Below are 16,953 nucleotides of genomic sequence, written 5' to 3'. Positions count from 1 at the left end.
TGAACTGCTCCAATATAGGAAAATCGCATAAAAACAGCCTTTGGCAAAAAGGAATATTCAGACACAGATTTTCACAAATATTTCTCGAATCCAGGAATTCAAAACAGCATCAAGAGAAAATTCAGATAGAGTAGCAGCCAGGAGATAGTCATTGAAGCTTCCAACTCTGTGGAGGCCCCAATAGTTTCTGATGTTACTGAGAAACCAAAACCCAGATATCCTAATCTGTGAGAGTTGGCCACACCCATTCAGGCTGCATTAAAATAAACCCAAGGCCTCCCTAGCTGTTTACTCAAGTGGTCTTAACTAGCCAGCTTGGTAACGGTCGTTCAATCTCTCTCTGTAAAGAATCCAGAACAAAATAACCTCTTAAAGCTGCAGCACCATCACAGTTGTCAGCACATCGAGCTGTCAAACAGGAACCAGGGGTAACCCAATCAGGCCTTTGGCCCTGTCCAATTGGACGAGGAAGAAGCCAGTCAGTCCGTTGAGTCACTGACACAGCAATAGGATGAGGCCATTCACACGCCGACTGCACAATAACGTGGGGAAATTTAATTTAGGCCTATACACTATTAGGAAAGTCACGTTAGATTGATGAATGAACTCTCTAAGTTTAAATAATGCTGATCTTGCTCATGTTGATCTTGTCTAGTGCACATCCTGTTCAGTGTAACCTGTATGCCTTACTCTGTCCAAGTCTATTTCCACCCTATGATCTGCCTGGCCATGCTTACTATGATCTGCCTCCACTGCTCATAAATAAAGTGTTTCCCTGTACTGAGGTACATGTGACAATAAATCAAACCAATCAACCCTGGGTAAAGTATGGAATTTCTCAATGTCTCTTTTGCAAATAAGCGATCGCTGCCACTCCTTATGTTTCAGTATCACCATTTCTTCATCTCTCACAACTCTACAGATTAAACACTCAGCTTCTTCACTCTATCCACATGTTACCATCATCCGTGTCTGTGGTAAGAAGATAATTCCTTACAAAGGAGATCAACTCTGTAGAGAGTGCCTCAAACGCTCTCTCAACAGGCTCTACAACAGCAGGAAGATGGCTTTACTTATGTACTCGAATCGTCATGCAATGAAGGACAGCATACCATTGACTGCACCCATTACTTACAAAGGGTTTGATTCAGAGCAGTCAGCATAGACTTGTAAGTGGGAGATCATGCTTCCCAAATTTGTTAGCATTCATTGATGAAGTGACCAGCAAGGTTGATGAGGACAGAGCGGTAGATGTAGTCTCTATGCATTTCAGTAAGGCCTTTGATAAGTTTCCACATGGCAGGCTGCTCAGGAAGGTTACATCACGTGGAATGCTGGGGGGACTGACCAATTGGATACACAGTTGGCTTGATGGTAAGAAGCAGAGGGTTTAGTGAAAGGATGCTTGTCAGACTGGAGGCTGGGTCCACTGCTGTTTGTTATTGATGATTTGGTTGAGCATGTACAAGGTATGATTAGTAAGTTTGCAGATGACACTAAAGTAAGTTGGAGCATGATCAGTGAGGAAGTTTATCAGAAATGGCAGCAGGACCTTAATCAGGTGGGGAAGTGGGGCGAGAAATGGCAAATGGAATTTAATATAGAAGTGTGGGGTCTTGCACTTTGGAAACTCAAATCAAGGTAGGAGTTTCATGGTGAATGGGAGGGTCTTAAGGGGTGCAGTGGGCAGAGAGACCAAGTTGTTCAGGTGCACACGGTTCTCTAAGAGTGGAGTCACAGGTAAACAGGGCAGTGAAGAAGGCTTTTGATACATTGGCCTTCATCAGGCAGGATATTAAATATAGAAGTTGGGAATTTATGTTGTATTTACACAGGACTTTGGGAAGGCTGCGCTTGGAGTATTGTGTTCAGTTTTGTCACCTTGCTATAGGGAGGATGTTATTAAATTAGAAAGAGTGCAGAAGAAATTTAGAAAGACGTTGCCAGGATCCAATGGTCTGAGTGATAGGGAGAGTTTGGACAAGCAAGGACATTTTCTTTAGTTTGTAGGAGCCCGAGGGAGTCCTTATAGAGCTGTATAAGATCACGAGGGGTAACGATAGGGTTAATGCTCTCTTTCTCTTTCCAGGAGTAGAGAATCGAGGATTAGAAGGGATCAGTTTAAGGTTAAAGAGGGAGGAATAAAAGGGAACCTGAGGGGCCACTTCTTTACACAGAGGCTGGTACATGGATGAGCTGCCAGCAGATGTGGTTGAGGGGGGTACATTAACAACATTTCAAAAGCATTTGGATAAATATGTGGATAGGAAAGGACTGGAAGGATATGGGCCAACTGCATGGAAATGGGGTGGGCGTGGATGGACATTTACAAGGTGGAGTCGAACCCCTCTGTTAATTGAAACCAAACATCCAGAAAAGCTCACCTCAGCTCGAAATCTGTTAAAATATGAGCGACACAGATCTCCTACATTCCACTATTTAAACAAAAAAATAACAAGTTAGTTTCTTAACTTTAAGAGTGAATACTAAACAACAACTATTCACAAATACAAGCCCTTCTTTTCTTAGCTACTTACTATCTGACTCCAACTCTGTAAAAATATGCTCGTCCAACAACCCACATATTAAACATTACAATCTCAAGACCACACAGAATCCATCTTCCCCGCTGTGTTCGCGCTTCCAGCTGCTGATCTCCCTGGGTCATGTTTTTTTTTAATTGCAAGTAGCTTTTACATGGACAAGTATCTTTGATAGAAAGTGTTTGAGATGGCCAGTTAACACCCCATGCTCTACAGCAGTTACTCTGCTGTTGGGTGGCAGTGGCTCTCCCTCTAGTTTTGAAAAGGCTGGGTTTATAAACTCCCCTTCATATAATCATTCTCATAATTTGATTGCTTTCCAGGTGTCCAAGCAATAATATTCAAATTCCGTTGGCTTCTGGTATCCTGAACGTTATTTAAACTCTTTGGTTATATTTGAATTGTTGTCAAAACAGCAACCAAAACTCAGGAATCCATTTCCCAGCTAATAGTGACACATGGAACAGGCTGACCTTTAGCTGGCATCTGTGGCTGTACTTTCTATTCAGCAAAACCTATTCTGTCTTAAAGTGACCGGACATGCTTTCAGCCTCCCCCCTTCAGAAAAAGAACATGAACCAGCAGAATGAAAAGGCAGCTTCATTTCTTTTCCTCTAATTCTTGATTCCATTATTATGAATTACAAAAGTATTAATCTCAGCTCTACCATACATATTAATTCTGCACACATATATAACACTGCAATAATTCAAAACTTATCTAAACCTTTTCCTTTAAATCTGCGATAACACATCTGTTATCACATTTTAGGACCCACAGAATGTACATTTTGTAAGTTTAAAGTCGGTAAGATAAGACTCCAATTAAATACTCTCATATTCTGGCCTTTAAATATTCAAAAAATGCAAGAGGTTTGTCGTTATCCACAATCATCTCCGACATTTGTTTCGTCATATAAACATTAAAATGTTGTCAGGCCAGTGCGAAACTTAATCATTGTTTTTCAATAATGGAAATTTTGTGTTTCTTTCTGTTGGATATTGACAAGTATCGACAGTAGCCAATTGGCCATTCAATTCCATCATCTTTCTGTGTCAGTACATCTCCGAGCCCTATATCCCTTGTATCAAATACAATTTTCCAAGATTTTCAAAACATTTGGTGCAGCTAAAACTGGTATGGTGATTAGTCCTGCTTTAAAAATCTCAAATGCCTCCTGGCATTGTTCTGTCCATACAATTCTGTGTTCTTCTTTAATAAATCCATCAGTGGTGCCAATACGCTGCTGAAGTTTCCAATAAACTTCCGATAGAATCCACTCAGTTCCAAAAATCGAAGCACCTCTTTCTTCGAGGATGGTCGTGGAAATTCCTCAAAGCCCTTCGTCTTTATTTTCCATGGGGTCAAACTTCCATGTCCAATGTAATGTCCCAAGAACGTCACCTCTGCCTTCGTGAATTCTGTTTTCTTTAAGTTTAGTACCATGTTTGCTTCTTGTTCAACATGCTAAGCCAACTGTAACATGTGAGCTTTCTATCACTTGCTTAAGGTCACGACATCATACAAATAAACTGCACAATTTGTTCATCTGGTCACAACTCTGTTCTTCAGTCTTCAATGTGTCTGGAGCATTATTGATTCACTTGACATTCTCTAACATTTTTTGTCATATCCGGTAGCTTTACCAGATAGTTTAACTGTTAGATTCAACATTTTTTTTTTAATTTGAAAGGGGCCACTAAACCTGGCTTTGAAGGGATTTCCTCCCACTGGTAGCAATACTAATACCTCATCCCCACGGGAAATCGTCAAAGTTTCAGAGTTTTGATCTGCCACCTGCATCCCTCTATACTGTGCCCCCTTCAGGTGCTGTTTAGCTAACTCACCTACTCCATCTAAACTCTCCCTCACCTCAGACACATAATCCAAGTGTGAGATCTCCGACTTTGTTCCTGTCAATTTATATTTAATTAATTTCAAAGGATCTCTCACTTCATGTACGAATATTAACTCAAAGGAAGTAAAGTAAGTCGATTTGTTTGGGTCGTTTCTAATGGCAAACAATATAATGAGACGCCTTTATTCCAATCATTCGGGTAATTCTGGCAGTACGCTGTTAATATTGTCTTCAGCTTCTGATGCCAACTTTCTAAGGTCCACTGGGATTCGGGATGGGACGCACTTGATTCAAACTGCTGTATGCAGAAGCTATCCATGACGTCCTTAAACAGCTGATCGGTAAAATGACACCCTTGGTCTGACTGAATCACACTGCGTAGCCCATAGCGAGTAAAGAAAGCTACCAACTCGTCTCCCTCCCTTTTTTGCCTTTAGACCCTATAATGGAATTATGCATGGGTATCAGGTAGACACATCCATTATCATCAGCAGATATTGGTTTCCACTTTTATTTTGGAAATGGGAGCTCCACAATTAATCATAGCCCACGTGAAAAGTTCTTCGAATACAGGAATTGGCAAGAAAGGTGCTGGTTTTATTACTGCCTGTGACTTACTTACCATTTGGGATGTATGACATTTACAACACAAATTAACCATGTCCTTGTGCATTCCAGCCACTAGAAATGCTTTAACCTGAATATTCCGTGCATCAACTCCTTTGACTTTTTCTTTCGGTTTTCCTTCCTGTCGTAACTTATGACAGTGGGATCTTGTTACTACACAGTCTGGAAAAATCCCTGGGTATTTTTCTTTTAATTGCCCAGTTCCCTGGTTTTACTTTGGCTTCTCCACCACAAGGGGTGCCACTCCCACCTTGGATCCTGCTAAATCATTCCCAAGAACAAACTGTATTCCTGGAACTGACACTCTGTCACTCACTCTCACTGTTACTTCCCTAACCTTGATTTGGCACTCCAACCCAATGTTACACAAGGGAATGCTTAATTTCTGTCCCCATTCCACAAATTATCACGCTGTTGAGTAACATGTCAGAAAGAGTGAAACTACTTTCATTTCTTACTATTAGAGGCGGAGGGAAAGTGAGGACTGCAGATGCTGGAGATCAGAATTGAAAAGTGTGGGGCTGGAAAAGCACAGCAGGTCGGCAGCATCCAAGGGGCAGGGGAGTTGACGTTTCAGGCATACGTCTTGCATCAGGAAAGTGGGGGGGGGGGTGGTAAGGGAGTGGGAAAGAGGCCGAGAAATAAATAGGAGGGTGGGGGTGGAGCGGGTGGAAGGGGGCTTGGAAGGCGATCAGTAGATGCAGGTGATGTCTGATGGTGAAAGGTCGGAGAGGAGGGTGAAGTGGATAGGTGGTAGGACAGCTGGAAGCCTCAAACTATACAGCATCAATGTTGACTTCACCAATTTCCAAATCTCCCCTTCCCCAGCCTCAACCCAGATCTAACCGTTCAACTTAGCTCTGCCCTCTTGAACTGTGCTAACTGTCCATCTTCCTTCCAACCTATCCACTCCACCCTCCCCTCTGCCCTATCACTATCACTCCCACCTACATCTTCCTAACATCCTCCCAGTGAACCTCCGGCCAGCCAGCTCGTACCCTCCTATTTATCTTTCAGCCCCCTTGTCCCCCTGCCACATTCCTGACGATGCGTTTATGCCTGATGTGTCGATTGTCCTGCTCTTCGAATGCTGCCTGATCTGTTGTGCCTTTCCGGCCCCTGACTTCTCAACTATTAGAGACTGAGCAGATCCCATATCTTGGAAAATTATAACTTCTTGTCCTCCCCCCACACCCCGGTTTTCCTTATTAAGGTTTATCTACGGAGGCGATTTCTTTATACAGATCAGGCACGGACTCCATACACAGGCCCTGCCTAGTCTGTGCACTGTCCTGCGGCTCCTCGACTCTACTTGGGATCTCCTTTTCCAGGTTCACTAATGCCACTGGCTTAAACTCCTTTATAACATCTTTTCCCAAAGTGTCTTCCTTGAATGCCCAGCATTGTGTGTCCCAGCTTACTGCAGGGAAAACACCTTTTCATAGTGCCCTTCTTAAACCATCGGCACTGTTATTTTTATGTGTTCCACTACGTTATTGTAAGAACATTTGAGGCCTCTCACTTCCTTTCAACTCCTTGGACTTGTTTTTTTCACCTGTGGTAAACTATTCGCAGGATGCTTTTCTCTATGTTTTGTAGCGTAGGATCTCCCCTTCTAGCAATTTCTATCCCTCACGGGATGAAAATCCTCCCAGAAGCTAAATTTCATCTCATGCACCAATGCATACTCACCTGCCAATTCTGCCGTGCTTCTCACTTCTTGAACTTTCTGTTCATTCACATGAATTCTTACCATCTATGGAAGTGAGTCTTTAAACTCCTCCTGCAGAATAATCTCCATTCAGGCCTCACAGGTCTTATCCATTTTTAATGCCTGGACCCATCTATCAAAATGACTGTGTTTAATTCTTTCAAACTCAATATAAGTCTGACCTGGTTCCGTCTCTGTATTTCTGAACCGCTGTCTATATTCTTCTAGTACCAATTCATAAGCACTCAGCATAGCCTGTTTGACATCTGTATAATCTCTTGCTCCCTCATGTGACAGAACTGCACATACCTCTTCAGCTTTGTCTGAACTAGCATTACCCACAGGTTCACTGGACATGCCATCTGCTGAGCAAATTTCGCAAATAAAATAAAAACGGTTTTGGCATTTTTCACACCGAAATATGGCAATGTATTAACATAGTTGTATACATCCCTACATTCTCCCTTCATCTTCATCCTGCTAATTTAACTTTCTTATCTAATTCCAAACTTCTGACTTTCAAATTCTCCCTCTCTTCCTTTTTCCTCTTTTTCTCTTTCTCTATCTTCTCTCTCTTTCAGTCTCTCTCTTTATCTTCTAACTGCAGTTGTCATATTTGCAATTTAAGTTTTTTAGAACTCGACTGCAGTTGCCTGCTTCTCTGATACACCAAAGTGCTTGACCAACTCTATTATGATGACAACTTTCCTTTTGTCTCTGGTGAAACCCAATTCTAATCGACATGTCAATTCTAAAAGTATGCCCTTTCTTTGTCTTTCTACACTTTCTTGGCAAATTTTGGGTACCATCTTCAAACCTCAGAACCTCTTTAGTAATATTAAAAGCCATTTCTTTTAAATTAACCAACCCCAAGGAAACAAAATTAAATGAATTTTGTCACCTGTTTTATTTGAAGATCTATATCACTAACTGCCAAGTGATGGAATCTGCTGGGACCTTTTGTACCCCAAATCTGTCTACATCCCATACGACAAGCCCTCAAACCGTTATGATGTCGATGTCGAACCCCTCTGTTAATTAAAATCACACACCCAGAAAAGCTCACCTCACCTCGTTATCTGTTAAAACATGAGTGACATAGTAGTCGCAAATTCCACGGTTAAGAGAAAAGTAACAATTTATAAGTATGTACGTTAACTCGCTGAGCTTGAAGGTTTGTTTTCAGATGTTTCGTCACCATGAGTGGGTAACATCATTCGTGAGAGTCTCTGGTGACGCACTGGTGGTATGTCGTGTCTTTCTATTTATAGGTCTTGGTTTCTTAAGGTGCGTGATGTCATTCCCAGTTTTTTGTTCAAGGGAGGGTAGATAGGATCTAAATTGATGTGTGTATTGATGTACTTCTGGCTAGAATTCATTCGTCTAAGAACTTTCGTGCGTGGCTTTGTCCTAGGAAGTGTGCGTTGTCACAGTCAACGTGGTGTCCTTCTTTTTCTGTATGTATGGAAACTAGTGAGAGTGGGTCATGTCTTTTGGTGGCCAGTTGGTGTTCATATGTCCTGCTAGCATGACAACAGGACAGTCTGAAATGGAGGAAAAATTATTTTTTAAACATTGTTTAATCAGTGTGTATTCAGATAAGGAAGATTGTCCATATGTGTGCAACACATTCTGAATGAACAACGGAGACACAGTTAACGAAAAATGATACACACGATGTGTAACATTTATAAAGCATTAAAACATTATTTGATCCTCATCTGAAGTGATACCTTCCCTTTCTCTCAACGTTCCCCCTTTTCTGGGATTCCCAACTCTAGTCTCTCATTCTTATCAGGATGTGTGTTATAAATTCTTGTTTCAGGTTTCCCAACTTAACTCAGTTAATCCTCTTTCTACCAGGAATTAATATGTTGGCCTGCTGGGTTCTTTCCAAAGCTAGTGTCTGTCATATTGTTGGAGAAAAAAGTTATGGCATCAGACCCAGCATTTGAACATATTGTTCTGTTGTATTTGCACTGTACAAAGGACTACAGCACACAGGAATTGCCAAAATATTGAGATAGTATATCTACTTCTTTCAATAATATAGTTTTCTCATTTTCCACATCTCCATATCTATATCCTCTCTCTCACTCGTTCTCCATTTGTATCTAGTTAAGAAATCCACCAGTCATTCTTCGTGGCCCATCTCTCAAAACTCCTTCTTTCAGTTTGTCCGCAATGCTTTCTTTACGATGTAATGTGGTTATAATTAAGCAATGTAACTACAAAGACATGCGGGAGGAGCTGGCCAGAGTTAATTGGAAGGGAAGCTGAGCAGGAAAGACCATGGAGCCGCAATAGCAGAAGTTTGTGGGGATAATTCGGAAGATAATACCAGAAATGTAACCCCAAGAAGATGAAACATACTCATGGGAGGACAAGGCAGCCATGAGTTACAAGACATCAAACCAAAAGAGAAACATACAATGTGGTGAAGATGATTGGGAATCCAGAGAATTCATTGGCTCTGAAACTACATAAGGCTGGCATCACTGACACTACAGAGCTCTTAATCATGGTCAGGGAGAGAAACAGAGGAAACACATTCAATTTAAACACAGAATATGGCATTTCTCAAGGAAAAAGCTTCAGGTGAATTAAATATTTGAATTAAGATCAGTTAAATGCTTTTGCGGATTGGGTCAGATTGGAAGCAAGACCCGGGGAGACAGACCCTCAGCAAATGAGAGTTTGAAAATGGAAGCATTTCCACATCAGAAACCAGGTTAGGTCATTGAGTGCAGGGCTGATGGGTGAATGGGTCTCAGGGAGAATTGGGGAACAGACAGCAGAATTGCATTGCAGATATTGCAGCTCGAAACTGCGTATTGATGTAGTGCTGTAGACCACAGCAGCAGGAGAAGCAGAACAGCATTCAACCACAACCTGTAACTTTTTGCCAGGGTGACACCTCAGTCTGTCATTACAATCAACACCATCTATGGCTCAGTGATGAGTGTGGGTGAACATATCAGAGTCAGAATCACATGAAACTTAACCTGATGCTAACTCATTTAAGCTACCGTACTTGACCAACAGATCTGAAGGAAGCCCTGCAGTCCTGCCACATTCAGTCATAAATGGTGATGGACGATTAAATAAATGACTGGAGGAGGGGGCTCCACAACATCCCCAACCTAAATAATGGAAAAGACCTGTACATCAATGTAAAATATGCACCATCCTCTGCCAGAGGTGTTGAGTCGATGATACACCTCACCCTCATCATGATGCCCACAAAATCAAAGATGCCAGTTTTCAACTAATTCGATTTCCTACATGTGAGAGGAAGAGACAGCTGAACACAATAGATACGACAAAGGCAATGGGTCCTGACCCCATTCCTGCAACAGGACAGAAGCCTTGTGCTGCACAACAAGCCGTGTCCCTGGGGAAGCTGTTTCAGTCCAACTCCAACTCGAACGTCTCCTCGGCAATGTGGATAATTACTCAGCTATGCCCAGTCCCCTAAGAGGGGAATAATTACAATCTGACCAATTATCACCCCCTCAGTCCCATCACGACAGTCAAATTGGTGGGAGCTCTTTTTGACTGAACTGTCAAGCAGCACAGAAATACCCTGCGCAGTGTGGTTTCCGACAGGTCCCCATGTGGAAATAGTGTTGTGGAAATGTGACTGGATTACTAATCTAGACCAGGCTAATGCTCTGGCAGCGGGTGGAAGTTAAAAACAATTAATAAAATATCGAGATCTAAAATCTGGTGTCAGTATTAGCGACCTTGAAGCCAATATGGATTGTAAACAGAATTTCCTTCTCCAATGTACTTTTAGGAAGTGAATCTCCCATGATTTCCTGGGATGGTCTAAAAGTGACTCCAAAGACGCTGACATGCGATAAACATTTCAACAGTCTCTGAAACGGCCACGCAAGGGCACTCATTTGTATCAAACTACTCCGAGGTCTGAAAGGATGAAACCGGCCAGAACATCCAGCCTCAGCATCAGTGTCGGAAAAGGGAATGGGAACACAGTCCTATCGACCCTGCAGAGACCTCCTTTCTAACATCTGAGAGCTTGTGACAGCATTTACAGAACTTTCCCACAGACTGCACAGAAACATTGGGAATGGAAAACACATTTAACCTCCCCATTCTAGTTCATGGAAAAAATCTCAATGCACTTACCCCACACGGTATACATGTCCGTTAATGTGAGTAACCTTGGGAAGCTATAAAATAGGAAGTGCAGTAGTACGTTTGGTCCATCGAGTTTGCTAACCAATTCACTCTAATGGTGGTTGGCCCTTCATTTCCACACCGTACTCCTGCTCTCCCACCATCCCTTTACTGCCTCTAAATCCTTATTTATAATCTGTGTCTTGGTTTCCAGGTGCGAGCGAATTCCCCAGGTTCCCCAGTCAGTGAGACATTTATTCTCATCTCAATGCAGAGTGACCTGCTTGTACCAAATATTGTGGCTCCTTGTTTTAGACGTCCCAGCCAGGGGAATTATCATCCCTGCTTCCAATCTGTCTCACCCTGTCTGTGTTTTGTATATTTCACTGAGATCTCCACTCATTTTCCTAAACCCCATGGAATACTGGCCCAACCTCCCTATTGTATCTGCTCCCTAAACAAGCCCGTCATCCCAGACACCAGTCTGGTCATCTTTTACTGCTCTCCACCAATGTCAGGTTTGTCCTTTCTTTCGCAAGGAGACCAAACCTGCACACAATACTGCACAATGCTCGAGATGGGGTCTCTCCAAGGGCCTGTACACTTACAGTAAGACATCCTTTCTCCTGGACTTGCATCCCCCTGAAATGAAGGTCATCACACCATTTATCTTCCTCACTGGTTTCTGTTTCTGCAATATTGCTTTCAGCGACTGGTGTGCAAGGAGATGCAGATCCTTTTCAATGTTGCAGCTCCCCATTTGGTGGATCTGTGTACACTGGTCAGCGTGCCAATGCCATGCCCAGTAGTGACTTCTGGTTACAGAACTCACTGCGCTGCAGGAAGCTCAGATGTTTATGCAGAAGGAAACAACAAAAAGGAGCATATGTCCCTTTGTAGATTAACATGTTCCAACCAATCCTTTTCAAATGGTAGGCTGCCAATTTATCGTTTCCACCAAAGGGCACACCATCACCTCTATCCACATTGTTCTCTATCTGTCACGTATTAACCCATTCACTCCACTTGTCTTCGTCTTCTAGGTGCTTTTTTACATCCTCCTCACCCACTCACAATCCCACATCCGTTAGTGCTGTCAGCAGGCTGGGATATATTGTATCTGATTCCAGCAACCGAATGTTTAAAGGGCATTGTGGACAGCTGGGTCCCAAGCACCGATCCCTGCGACACCTCAGCAACCGTCCTCTGTTAATTTCTATTTATTTATTTCGTGAATCTGGGTGTCACTGGCTGGGCCAGAATTTATTGCCTGTCCCTAGTTGCCCTTGAGAAGGTGGTGGCCAGCTGCCTTGTTGAACGCTGCAGTCCGTCTTCTGCTGTTGACCTCCAATGCCATTATGGAGGGCATTCCAGGATTCTGACCCAGCGACTGTGAAGGAGTGGTGATATATTTCCAAGTCAGGATGGTGAATGGCTTGGAGGGGAACCTAAAGATGATGTTTTTTCCATACATCTGCAGCCCTTGTCCTTCTAGATAGACGTAGTCGTGATTGGGTAGATGGTCTCTGAGGATCTTTGGTAAATCATTTCATTGCAGCATGTAGATAGTAAAATACTGCTGCTGCTGCTGAGCGTTGATGGTGGAGCATTGTGGATGATGAGACAGTCAAACTGGTTGCCTTGTCCTGGATGGTATAAAGCTTCTTGAGTGTTGTTGGGGCTGCACTCATCGAGGCAAATTGGGAGTCGTCTATCACACTTCTGACTTATGCATTGTTGATGATGGACAGACTTTTGGAAGTCAAGACGTGAGTTACTCGCCGCAGTATTCCTAGTTTCTGACCTGCTCTTGTAGTTACTGTGTTTATGTGGCGAGACCAGTGAGTTTCTGAGCAAGATTACCTACCAAGACTTTGATACTAGGGGATTCAGTGATAGTAACACCATTGAATGCCAAGGGGCAGGTTAGATTGTATTTTATTGGTGATGGGCAAGTAATATTCAGGCATTTGTGTGGCCTGAATATTACTTGCCACTTGTCAGCCTGGATACTGTCCAGGTCTTGTCGCATTTGAACATGGACTGCTTCAGTTTCTGAGGAGCCACAAATGTTGCAGAATATTGTACAATCATTGGCGAACATCCCCACTTCTGACTTTAAAATGGAGGGAAGTTCATTGATGAAGCAGCCCTGAAGAAGTTTTCGGCCACTGCTCGAGGGACTCCTACAGATTTGGAGCTGAGTTGACTGACCTTTATCAACCATGACCATCTTCCTACGTGTCAGGTATGATTCTAACCAATGGGGGGTTTGCCCCTGATACCTATTAATTGCAGTTTTGCTAAGGCCCCTTAATGCCGCAAGTGGTCAAGGGCAACCTCGTTTTCAAGGACTGTCACTCTCACCCCATCTCTGGAATTCAGCTCTTTTGTACATATTGTAACCTAGGTAATGAGGTCAGGAGCTAAGTGGCCCTGGTGGAGCCCTAACTGGGCGTCATTGACCATGGTATTGCTGAGCACGTGCTGCTCAAAAGCACTGAGACCTTCCACCACTTTACTGATGATCGAGAGTAGACTGACAGAGTGGGAATACCATCATCTTTAGGTTCCCTTCCAAGCCATACACCATCCTGACTTGGAAATATATTTGCTTTTTGTAAACAGGAGATACTTGGGGTAATTTCCCACATAATCGGGGAAAGCCATTGTTTTAACTGTATTGATACTGTTTGGCTTGGGGAGTGGCAAGTTGTGGAGCACACGTTTTCAGTACTATTGCCAGAATGTTGTCAGAGTATGGACTCTTTGGAGTATCCAGTATCTCCAACCGTTTCTGGATATCACGTGGACTGAAATGAATTGGTTGATGACTGGTAACTGAATTGCTGAGGATGCCAAGATAAGTCATCCACTCAGCACTTCTGACTGAAGATTGTTGCGAATGCTTCAGCCTTATCGTATACACTGAAGTGCTGGGCTCTTCCATCATGGAGGAAGGGTTTTTTTGGGGAATCTCTTCCTCCAGTGAATTGTTTAATTGTCCCCAACATTTCTCGACTAGATGTGGAAGGACTGCAGAGCTTAGATCTGATCCTTTGCTTGTGGGATCACTTAACTCTGTCTATCACTTCCTGCTTATGCTGTTTGGCACACACGTTGTCCTGTTTGGTGGCTTCAACAGGCTGACAACACATTTGCAGGTATGCCCACTGCTGCTCCTGCCGTCCTGCACACTCCATTGAACCAAGTTTGATCCTCTGAATTGATAGTAATTGTTGTGAGGGGGATACGCCAGGCCATGAGGTTGTGTGGGTGTACAGTTCTGCTCCTATAGATGAACCATAGCACTTTATGGACACCCAGACTTGAGCTGATAGATCTGTTCGAATTCTGTCCTATTTAGCACCGTGACAGTACCACCCAAATTGGTGGAGGATATTCTCAATGTGCAAGTGTGACTTTGTCTCCACAATGACTATGCGGTGGCCACTCTTACTGATACTGTCATGGTCAGATACTTCTGCAACTGGCAGATTAGTAAGGCTGTGGTCAATATGTATTTTCCTCTTGTCGGTTCCTTCCCCATCTGCCGCAGTACCAGTCTAGCAGTTATATCCTTTAGGACCCGGCCAGCTCGATCAGTAATGCTGCAGCTGAGATACTCTTGGAGGTGGACATTGAAATCCGCTACCCAGAGTACATCTTGCGTCCGTGCTACCCTCAGTGCTCCCTCCAAGTGTTGATCAGCATGGAGGAGTACTGATTCATCAGTTGAAAGAGGCTGCTACATGGTAATCAGCAGGAGGTTTCCTTTCCCATGTGTAAACAAATGCCATGAGACTTCATGGGATTCGGAGTCAAGAGCAATTCCCTTCCAACTGTATCCCAATGTGCCGCCACTTCTGCTGTGTCCGTCCTGCTGATGAGACAGGAGATATCCGGGGAAGGTGATGGGGAATCTGGGACATAGGCTAAAATGGATCATCCACTCAGCACTTCTGACTGAAGATTGTTGCGAATGGATCAGCCTTATCTTGTACACTGATTTGATGGGCTATTCCATCATGGAGGAAGGGGTTATTTGTGAAATCTCTTCCTCCAGTGTATTGTTTAATTGTCCCCAAAGTTTCTTGACGAGATGTGGAAGGAGTTATACCTTACAGAAACATACCTTACAGACAATGTCAGGCTGTTGCTTGACGAGTCTGTTTCTTTCTATTCATTGTTTCCTGCCAGCTGTCCCATTATAGAAACATGCCCATACATTAGCCCCAATCCACTCAGATTTGATTTTGCAAACTGGGCTTGGAGCTTTACCAAAATTTTTCTAAAAATCAAAATGTTTAACATCCATTGATTCTCTTTCATTTGTCTCCCAGTCTGTTTCTCAAACATAATTCCCATTTCAAAAATTATGTTCGTGTTGTCTATGACCATTAATTTCAGCCCCAATAATTTAACCTAAACCATTTACTTACTATGTTCTATGTTGCACGTACTCTACCATTTTCCCACACCAGACTTGGTTTTCCTTGTATTGTTTGAGATTTTTGTGAAGACAGAACGGAAGTAGTGGCTTCATAGTTCTGCCATTTCCCTGTTCCCCATTCTCCATTCTCTGGTTTCAAACTGTAAGGAAACTGCACCTGTTTTCTCATATTTCTCACATTGACATGATTTAACAAGCTAATACAGTTCACTCTTATAACCCTTATGAATATAACTCTTCAGAAACCCATCAAATCCTGCCTTAAACTGCTCAATAACTGACCTTCCACACTATACACTCACAGGGGCATAGACTTTGTGCCTACAGAAGTACAGCACGATCTATATTAGTCCCACTTTCCTACAGCAGGCCCATAGCCTGGAATGTTATGACACTTCTAAGTGCTCGTCCAAGTACTTTTTGATGATTGTGAGGTTACCCGTGATAACCCCTCTCAGGAAGTAATCCCAGAACAGAACACCCTCGAGGTGAAAAAAAGTTGAAATCCTCTCTCAACCTCAAACTTTTCACTTTAAATGTGTGCTCCTTTGTTCTTTACCTTCTGACTAAAAGAAACAGTTGCTGTCTATCCACCCTGTCCGTGTCGCTTATAATCTTATCCGTCTGAATCATGGACCCCTCAGCTTTCTCTGCTCCAAAGTAAACAACCCGAGCTTCTGCAGCCTCCTTCCATAGCTGATATCTCCATCCCAGGGAACATCCTGATGAATCCCCTCTGCAACCTCTCTAGTACAATCATACCCTTCCTGGAATGGGGCTCCCAGAACTACATACAGTATTCCATTTTCGCCGAACCAAAGCCCTGTATTGCTCTTATAATCTATGCCCTGATTAAGAAACACAACACCCAAGGTCCAATTCTTAACTAGTCCATTAACCTGTCCAGCCACAATCAGGGATGTGTGGAGAAGCACACTCTGAGGTTCCCAGTGTGCTGCCATTCATTGAGTCCCCTCTAGCCTGGTTCCTTCTCCCAAAGTGCATCACCTCATATTTATCAGGGTTGCATTCTATCTGCCATTGATCTGCCCATCTGACCATTCCATCTGCATCTTCCTGTAACTTAATGCCTTCCTCCTCACTGCGAACCACCCAGTCAATCTTTATGTCAAACATACACTTAATTATCACACCTTCCCCACTCTCCACCTCGTCCCCTTAACATTCAGATCTATATTTTGTTATGAATAACACAAACAAAAAAGGGACACAGCACTGATCCCTGTGGTACACCAGGGGACACTGGTCTCCAGTCACACAAACAATCTTCTCTCACCACTCTCTGTCTCCTGCTACTCAGACAATTTTCGTTATAACTTGTCAAGTTACCCTTCATATTGTGAAAGTTTACTTTATTTTTCAGTTTCCCAGGTGGAAATTTGTCAAAGGCCTTCCTACAAAACTAAACAATCGACCTCCTCAGACTAATTAAATCAAATCCATTGGCTATGACTTCCTTCTGATAAAGTCATGATGATTATCCCTGATCAGACCTTGCGACTCTGATTGGAGTTCGATATTCTCATCCCTATTTTATCCAGTAGTTTCCTTAACAGTGATCTAATACTCGCTTGTCTATAGTTCCCTGGTCTATCTC

Source organism: Chiloscyllium plagiosum, unplaced genomic scaffold (assembly GCF_037043375.1).
Source record: "Chiloscyllium plagiosum isolate Xiang-an unplaced genomic scaffold, Cpla_swu_hap1 HiC_scaffold_36, whole genome shotgun sequence".
Classification (NCBI taxonomy): Eukaryota; Metazoa; Chordata; class Chondrichthyes; order Orectolobiformes; family Hemiscylliidae; genus Chiloscyllium; species Chiloscyllium plagiosum.
The sequence above is the reverse complement of the archived record's forward strand: the minus strand, read 5'-3'. Positions refer to the sequence as shown.